This window comes from Scylla paramamosain, unplaced genomic scaffold (assembly GCF_035594125.1).
Source record: "Scylla paramamosain isolate STU-SP2022 unplaced genomic scaffold, ASM3559412v1 Contig5, whole genome shotgun sequence".
Taxonomy (NCBI): Eukaryota; Metazoa; Arthropoda; class Malacostraca; order Decapoda; family Portunidae; genus Scylla; species Scylla paramamosain.
The window spans coordinates 817501-827500 of record NW_026973670.1 but is presented as its reverse complement, the minus strand read 5'-3'; the positions used below and the strand labels follow the sequence as shown (position 1 = coordinate 827500).

At 43.9% G+C, this 10000-nt stretch overlaps 1 protein-coding gene and 1 long non-coding RNA gene across 2 annotated transcripts in view; one reads left to right on the top strand and one right to left on the bottom strand.

Moving 5' to 3' along the window:
- LOC135096657 (uncharacterized) overlaps positions 1 to 235 on the bottom strand; it is a 56580-nt gene extending 56345 nt beyond the window's left edge. The window contains exon 1 of the mRNA XM_063998361.1: positions 97 to 235. The gene's annotated coding sequence lies outside the window, so the exon portion shown is untranslated. The remainder of the gene's footprint in view (positions 1 to 96) is intronic.
- Positions 236 to 9902: 9667 nt separating this feature from the next.
- LOC135096667 (uncharacterized) overlaps positions 9903 to 10000 on the top strand; it is a 1814-nt gene continuing 1716 nt past the window's right edge. The window contains exon 1 of the long non-coding RNA XR_010264897.1: positions 9903 to 10000. This exon is cut by the window's right edge and continues 61 nt beyond it. This is a non-coding gene — a long non-coding RNA (uncharacterized LOC135096667).

Below are 10000 nucleotides of genomic sequence, written 5' to 3'. Positions count from 1 at the left end.
ACACACACACACACACACACACACACCACTTAACCTAACACAACCCTTCCCTTCCCTTCCCCACACCACACACCTGTCCTACACACCTGCACATACCTGCACTGAGGAACACACAACACCGCGCCTGCTCGCACGCTCGCCTTCCAACCGCTACTACCACCACCAGCACCACCACCAGTCCATCCTCACCCAGGGAGTTGCCAGCGCTCAGCAGACCCACAAGTTCCCTCCCCTCTCACCCACCAAGGCCACCTGTCCAGGCAGGAGTGGGATCAACAAGACGACCATCTGGAAACTCCTGACGACTTGAAGGAGGCGGAGGTGAGGGTGGTGTAAAGCCTGGGAAGGAGGAGGTCCCTACCCGCCCAGACAGCTGCTGCCGTGCCATCTCCCTTCTGCAAGTCCCGGGAAAGATCTTTGAGAGCATCGTCACGAGCAGACTCCGGAGCCACCTGGATGGAAACAAGCTCCACAAGGCCGCGGGGCAGTATGGATTCAGGACACAACCAGGACGAACACTGCTAAAAGTTCACAGTCGTCCCCTCGCCACCAGAACCCCAGACCCTCTCCTGGTTGAGGGCGAGCCAGTGGAATTCTCCCCAGGTGGCTGGCTGGCTCCCTACTCGGCCTACGAATATCCACCAGGGGACACACTACACACATCACAGCAAGAGTGGCGCAGCAGCAGCAGGCCCGATCCACTCTGGCCACTCTCTACCGATTCAGGGGGGCCCTGGACGAGGGAATCAAGCTCCGCCTTGTGAAGAAGACACTGGTGATCCCGGTACTGCGATATACCCACTCACGCCTTGACAGAAGAAGAGCCATAAGCAGACTCCAGAAGGTGCAGAATGCTGCGCCTCGCTGGTGTATAATAATAATAATAATAATAACACTGGCCGCCGCCGCTCACACACACACACGACAACTGAAGGTCTCCGTCACCAAGCGCCCGCCCCTCCCCTACTTCCTGCCTGCCCTCCCCGAGAGGCTCCATGCCATGATGGCTGTGGCGGCGGTCTGGCAACGCCTCCAGGAAGAGGGAGATGAACAGTACCAAAAATTACAAACACTAAACAGGGAGGCGCCACCAGCGAGCCAGCATGCCTGCTTCCCCACCAGGAGTCTCTTCACTATAGAGAGGCGCGGCGCTCCTCCTCCTCCTCCTCCTCCTCCTCCTCCTCCTCCACCTCCATGTAAGAGTAAACAACATGTAAAATACTTGTAAATTAAACTTAATTACAGACGTAAATAAACAATACTAAATCCACCACCACTACAACACAATGTAAAATAAATCAAGAAATAGCAAAAATTGAATGTTATCAAAATGTTAATATTTAAGGCGCAAACTTCTAGCACAAACGTGTACAGCAATGGTAATTGCCAAAATAAACACCTAATGACCGCCAATACATGTTAACAATGGCTCACTGCTCCGCCCACTCACTTCTACTACTACTTCTACTACTTACAATTTACTCTACACTAAAATTGTATGCAACTTTATCAAATAAACTCAAACTCAACACTCACGCAAACCCTCCCTCCACCCCCCCACCCCCCACCCCCCACCCACACCACTGCCTTCACTTTTCCCATCTCCCTCTCTCTCTCTCTCTCTCTCTCTCTCTCTCTCTCTCTCTCTCTCTCTCTAATCTGAGAAATAATTGCTTCCGCTTTACGGTGATATACTGAGTGTAGTAGTAGTAGTAATAGTAGCAGTAGTAGTAGTGGTAGTAGTAGTAGTAGCAGTACCACCACTAAACACACAAACACGCACACACACAAACGAGAGAGAGAGAGAGAGAGAGAGAGAGAGAGAGAGAGAGAGAGAGAGAGAGAGAGAGAGAGAGAGAGAGAGAGAGAAAAAAGAAAAATTAAATAAACAAACAAACAAACAAACAAACACACACACACACACACACACACACACACACACACACACACACACAGATAGGAAAAAGAGAGAGAAAAAGGAGGAGATTTCTACTACTACTACCACTACTATTACTACTACTACTACTACTATACTACTATCAGCGAAATGTTTTTTTTTTTTTTTTGGTAACTTTCACGGCTCCTTGTAGGCTGATAGTCCGAGAGCCACCTAATAGTCAGAATAGTCAGCGCACGTGAACATGTAAGACTATCGCCAGCAGTAAAGGGTTTGAGAAAAACTATGATAGTAATAATACACATTTTCTTTTTAACGCAACCATAGAAAACGCAAGATACATCCTCAATATTTCAAGGGTAACAAAGGTAAAATGTCCAGGCTCACTAATCAGGGTAAGGCTGCGGCAGGTAACGATGCAAACTTGAATAAAAAATACGTTTGAGAAATAGACAGGAGGGAAGTGGTTCTCAGATAGAGTGGTGGATGAACAGGTGGACTCCGTAATGTGGCTGTGGGTGCTGAGTCACTAGGGAGCTTTAAAAGATTAGACAGAATGGTGTGCCTTATATAGGGAGTGCCACGTGAAGGTCTGAGGGCGAGTGGAAACACCGCTGTGCCCCGCCACACTGCCAGCTACCTACATCCTGCCAGTGACGTCTGTGCTTGTCCTGCACAACAGGGAGAATTCCACCTGGGAACCCTCCCAAGCCCTGTGTACCGGGGACTCCGTGGTGGTGGTGGTGTTGGTGTTGTTGAGTCCCGCCCAGGCATCTTTTCTCTCCACTGTATTTCTCTTTTCGCCCTTAGTGTCCTCCTCACTGGTGAAGGTGAACCCCGCGGGCAGTGCCTCAAGGGGGGCCCTTAGAAGGGCAGCTGCCTTAATTAAGCCAGTGAGGAAGGTTCCAGCAAAAACGTTGGATAGGGTCAGGTCGTACCTCATGCAGGGCAGTTGCGTGGGCTTTTAGAGGCTGCTGGACTGCTGAACTGAGGTACATAGGTAGGCTCCTTCCATTTTTCTGTCCTTTAGTTGTGTTGTGTATCGGGCCTCGGCCCCTTGTAGGTTATATTATTGTATTGACATGTAACAAGGATGGCACGAGTGAAGATCAAAACGCACAATGCCAACGAACCTAGAAGAAAGACAACTCTCCTGAAAATACTCAGCAACACTGACATATACCCAACCAACATCATTCCAACTCAACATGGATATGTTGTTGTTGTTGTTGTTGTTGTTGTTGTCATCTCTTCACACGAACAACAAGAGAAAATATTTCAAGACCCTATCAAGAATGAATTTCAACAACAACATGAATTCACCCCAGTGACCCCGCCAGAATTGAAGGCTAAGAGGACTGTCACAGATAGCCTTCAATGTAAACTCACACATACACGCAAACTCTGAGGAAGACGCCACCAGTGAGCTGTATGTGCCCACAACACCTACCTACCTGGAAAACAAAATTGACAATGTATATTCAAATTCCCAGACTCTAAGACGATCAAAATAACATTCACACACTGAACATGGACTCAAACTCTTTTCCATGAAGATCCCTCACTACCAGACCCAGCAAGAGAAGTTTTGCCACATACAAACATGCTTCAGATGCTATATATATCAGGTCGAGTCCCACATCACTAAGGATTGCCCAAAGAACTAACACCACAAAACATGTTCACAGTGGCCGAGGAAGGCCACACTTGCAAGAACTGTAGCAAAGAGAGCAAAAATGGCATCAATTGCAGAGAAAATCACAGAACTCTGTCAATGAAATGCAGATATAACAGGAAAGAAGCAATTAAGAAGAAAGGAGAAGAAGAGAAGGGAAAAGTAACCTACTCCCAAGTAGCGAAAACCAACACCAAGTCAACTATGAACACCACCACCTTCACACAGATCAGCAAAGATGAACACCTCAACATTTATTCTTGTATGATTCACGCTCATCTGATGAACGTGACTGAACCCGGCAGTTATGCAAATGAACTGATCGCTACTTTGAAAGCAAACAGCCTGCCACAAATCAACCTACCAAACACCCCCAACTCCACCTAACTCCACCTCGCTATTCTTGCTGACGGCGGAAAACTGCTTGACACGATGACACAAGACCCATCTACCGATACACACAAAGAACACCAAATTACAACAACAACAACAACAACAACAACAACAACAACAACAACAACAAACTGACAAACAAAAGACACAACAAAACACAAAGAAAGAACTACACTGCAAAGACACACAACTTGAAGCAATATCCACAGACAACTTAGCCAGCGAGTCACACCAATACAAGACGGGACCTACACATTCACATACAATGAACAGCAAATTACTTCATCTAATAGAAAATGGGGAAATTAAAATGCATGACTACTTTATTATACTACACCACAGTATATTTAGGAAAAGAAGATCAGGACAAATAAAAGAAAGATCACCATCACACACACACACACACACACACACACATAACATGGCCCTTCGTATCCTAACAATAATACAACACAATTTACTACACTGGTTTAATAGAAGGATTTCACTATCTAACACACACAGAATCATTGACGCTGATGTAATATTTATAAACGGTCACTTCACACCAAAACACACCAATTAAAGTCCCAGGATACAACCTACACACAAAAATTACAATATAAATTTATTGATGTGTTTTTTTTATCTGATTTAATTGCAATAGAAGTCATGTGACCACAACTGGCAAAATTATTATATCCACACTATATGAACACCCTTGAAGAAACTATATATCAAATTCCCGGCTTCACCAAACTATTGAGACGCAACAGGCCAGTGTACATGCTAGCCCATCTCAGTGCAAACCACCCCACTTTGCGATACACTCACACCACTTTGCGATACACTCACAGCAACACGATAGGAAGACAGCCCAACACACTCATACACAACAGGCTCATTCAACACACAGGGCCACAATTTCCTACACATTACACACGCAGAAGAGGCACAACACCTGACATACTATTAACCACAGAACGTACCACAACACATACAACAGCAGGACCCCTCACCACCAGCGACCACATACCAGTTATATTTACGATGTCTACCGCACCCATATTAATGCCATCACCTACCACACCACATTACAGTAAAGCAACCGGAAACATTCAAAACACACGTCACCAACACACTACACGGTAACACACTAGACAATGAAACACTTCAACTATAAACACTGCAACTGACTACTGGCATCAAGCAATACAGAACGCAACACACCAATCAATCCCAATTTCACTATATAAATGCCTTCTACCACATTTTTTATTAATTTATTTATTTTTTAGGTGTTGTGTGTTTAGGTTAGGTTTGTTATAGTATCCCAACTTCACTATATAAATGTCTACCCTCACACAAACATAATGACACAACAAAACCTCTCAAAACACTCTTCACTGAATTGCAAACGTATAAAAGTGTTCATGGGTGGACTTTTAACAATTACAGATATTATAAACAAATAAATAAAGTCTCCAGTACCTACAAATAATAGAGAAAAAGAACCTCACTACATATTAAACAAAAAACACATCAAATTAGACACAAACGGGATAAGGAAAGAGTACACAGGGAATATTGGAGAGAAATATTTGATGGAGACCTACAAAACATCCCAGATAATATACAAAGAACAATCCCCTATACTAATTGTAACACAGGCACACACTCAGCACACACCCCACACACATGATGGTAGCCTGCCACACATCCTATCACACCTGGCACACATCCTATCACACCTGGCACACATCCTATCACACCTGGCACACATCCTATCACACCTGGCACACATCCTATCACACCTGGCACACATCCTATCACACCTGGCACACATCCTATCACACCTGGCACACATCCTATCACACCTGGCACACATCCTATCACACCTGGCACACTCACAGACACATACAACAGCGCCATCTCTGCAGGATATTTCCCAGATAGGTTTTAAAAATGTCATTATCAGACTCGTACCTAAACCCGACATATCTCCACAACAACGTCAAAAGTACACACCAATTTCGCCGCTAGAAGTACCAGGGAAAATATTACAAAGAATAATTAATACCAGACTGAACACTCACCTTGAGATCAACAATTTATACAACACCAACCAGTTTGGATTTCGCAATAGCAGGGGCACCACACATGCATTAGCAATCATCACTGTGTGCAAATAGCGCAATATGAATCAGATCAAGTTTGGCATCATGGGTTTAAACACAAATTACTTCACTTGCATCTACCAATAACGATCGAAAAAGTTTGATGTGATTTCCTAACAGACCGCACAGCATCCATTAAAATAAATCACCATACCGGACCAAGATTTAACCTGAAATGCGGAGTACCACAAGGTAGTGTCCTGTCACCAACACTCTTCACAATTTCCACCAATGATATACAACAGCCTCAACAAAACCTCGACATCAGTTTCGCAGACGATATAACACAAGTGATTGGCTGCCCAGGGAGATCTAGGAACATGCTAAACATCAAAACTGACCGAGCAATAAAGGCAGTTAATGAATATGAAAAAAAAAAATGCAAAATAAAAAAAAACGTTCATAAATTCACACCTCTCCATCTCGCAGCCAAACGAGATGAGGAAGAAATAGAATTAAAACATAAGGGCAAATGCTTAGGATTAACCATAACCACGTCTGGCTATTACAAGCACATTCACCAACGTAAAAACAACAGCAGACTCAGCACTAAATAAATGATACAAGCTATACAATATGCCAGAAAACATTGAAATACACTTACTTAAAACACTAATCCTTCCCATTCTTGATCATCCACCTATCCCAATACACACTATGAGTAGAAGCCAAAGACCAAAAACTTCACAAAATACGAAATAAAGCCTTAAGAACCAGAACAACACCTCTCTTTATCAAGTTACTAATTAAACTCCTAATGGAAAATATTTGAACCACCATAGACCCTAAATAAGTAGCTGTTACAAAGATACCAGTTTATTTATGGACTAAAGCAGTGAAGCCTAGCCTACGTGTTTTCTCATCAAGTTAGCAGTACGGTTATCAAGTTACTAAATAAACTCCTAATGGAAAATATTTGAACCACCATAGAGCCTAAATAAGTAGGCTGTTACAAAGATACCAGTTTATTTATGGACTACAGCAGTGAAGCCTAGCCTACGTGTTTTCTCATCAAGTTAGCAGTACGGTTATCAAGTTACTAAATAAACTCCTAATGGAAAATATTTGAACCACCATAGAGCCTAAATAAGTAGCTGTTACAAAGATACCAGTTTATTTATGGACTACAGCAGTGAAGCCTAGCCTACGTGTTTTCTCATCAAGTTAGCAGTACGGTTATCAAGTTACTAAATAAACTCCTAATTGAAAATATTTGAACCACCATAGAGCCTAAATAAGTAGCTGTTACAAAGATACCAGTTTAATTATGGACCACAGCAGTGAAGCCTAGCCTACGTGTTTTCTCATCAAGTTAGCAGTACGGTTATCAAGTCAGTCAGGAATACCAGCAGGGTGCAGGATGTCACTCAACCTGACCTGCACGTTGATGTTTCATGCTTGTGCTGTGGTGATGCTAATGAGGTGTTGTGTGTGTGTGTGTGTGTGTGTGTGTGTGTGTCTACGCAACGACCGCTGCGCAGGATTGGCTGTGTCACGGATGGCTGGAGGAAAATAAGAGTTTTTATTATGATTTATTATTATTTTGATAACTTTGAACACACTGATCGTATTCAACCTTCTTCCAGTTTAAATTTTCATCAGTAATAACTCCTAAGAATTTAGTAGAAGAAACACTAATTAGGTGACAGCCTCCATAAAACAATTTGAAATTACTGACAACAAACGTCTTTCAAACAATATCAAATTAGTTTTATTAATTTTTACGGCTCATTTATTTGCTGTTACCGATCTGAATATGTTACGCAGTTCTTGATTCAATTTTGTATTTAAGTTACACAAATCATTATCTGTTAGGCTCGTATCACCGAAAAGAACGCCATTTATCACATCACTAACATTACAAATAACATTCATGTATTATCACAAACAATAAAGGGCCTATTATAAAACCTTGTGGCACACCTTGAATAATTTTTTTTTTTCTATTTGACATTAATTGTTACAAAATACCTGACAGAAAACTAGCAAACAATTTTAGCGGGTAATCTTATAATTCCAATGTTTTATATCTTTACTTATATCAAAAACACCTTGAGGAGTGTGTGTGTGTGTGTGTGTGTGTGTGTGTGTGTGTGCGCAGGTGACGCCAGCTGTTCATGCAAGGGTAGAGACACACCTATCACCTCACTAACAGGTACCAGGTGTGGAGAGACAAGTATCAGGTGTGGAGAGACAAGTACCAGGTGTGGAGAGACAAGTACCAGGTGTGGAGAGACAGGCCTGCCACCACCACCACCACCACCACCACCACCACACACTGCTGCACCTCGTCCGCCACACTGACAGACACACATCAAGGCTCCCCCCTCTCCCCTCTCCCCTCTCCCCCTCCCCTTGTGCCCTCCAACACCCGGGGTCACCAGCAGCACCGCACCTCTCGCTTTCCATAAACTGCCGCTCTAAATTTAGCCGGTCACTTCACGCAGACTGGTGTGACCCCCCCTCCGCTCCTAGCCCCTCACCAGCCCCCTCCCCCTGACACGGCGACCTCTCCCCCCGGACACACCACAGCCACCTTGACCACCACTCGCGCCACAACCAGCACAGCCGTCTGCAGCCCCCGGCCCTTCTTCAGCCCTCCAGCGCTCCCTCAAGGCCATCGTCCTTCCCCTATCAGGATTACCGGCCGTCACATCAACTTTCACGCCCACGCCACCACCGCCGCGCGCCCCACCCACGCCGTCACACCAGTAGGCTACAGCAGGGGCCAGCAAAGGACACAGGACAGACTCCAACACAGCACCACGCCACGCAATGACACAGAGATCGCCAGTGGGTGAGGAGACGCATCCTTCAGCCCCGGCGTGAGTGACGCTTCTGTGCCTCACGTCCGCTCATGCTGACCTTTGACCTCTGATATATTAATGACCATCACAGATACACTAAGAGAGAGAGAGAGAGAGAGAGAGAGAGAGAGAGAGAGAGGGCGAGGCGGTACACTGTTAAAGGTAGAATATTAATTTGTCTTTGTTCTCGTTATTAAAGTAAGCAAAATTATTCTTGGAGTCTTGTCAGCAGTCAGGGGTACCAATGCTGTCTCTCTCTCTCTCTCTCTCTCTCTCTCTCTCTCTCTCTCTCTCTCTCTCTCTCTCTCTGTCGTGTGCTGTGTTGACAGTCAGAGGGGCAGGACAGCCAAGCGGAGTGTGAGGCGCCACCACACACTACAGGTCGTTCAATCATTCCTCTCCTTGTCTAACAATTAAAGTGAGGCGCAACAAGTTAGTAGGCCTACGCGTGGCACTCCCTGTGTGAAATAGGCCTGCAAATTTCCACCTGTTCTGTCTAATCACCCTGTCTAGTCTCTCAAAGCTCCCTAAGTCTGTTCACAACCAGTTCTTTCGCATTTCTTTCGTAAACAATTTTTTTCAAGCTTCGACTGGTTGCCTCTTGTTCTGTCCTGAATGAACAACAACAACAACAACAACAAACACAACAAGAGGAAACATTCTTTACATGCTAATAATGAAAATGATAACAACAGCAACAACAGCAATAACAACAACAATAATAATAATAATAATAGTGGTAGTAGTAGTAGTAGTGATAATAGTAATAAAAATAATAATAATAATAATAATAATAATAATAATAATAATAATAATAACAAAAGCATTTTCTTTCTAATTATGCAAAACAATTCAATAAATAAACAACAAAATAAAAATGCAAAATAAATAAAAAACATTGATTTTTTTTATATAAACGCTCACTCTTCGTCCCTCTCCCTCTCTCTTTCCCTCTCCCTCTCTCTTTCCCCAAGACCAAGATCAAGATTCCCCTCTCCCTCTCTCCCTCCCTCCTCTTTTCATCAATTTTCTCTCTCTCCCTCTCCCTCTCTCTCCCTTAGTGCCGTGTCTT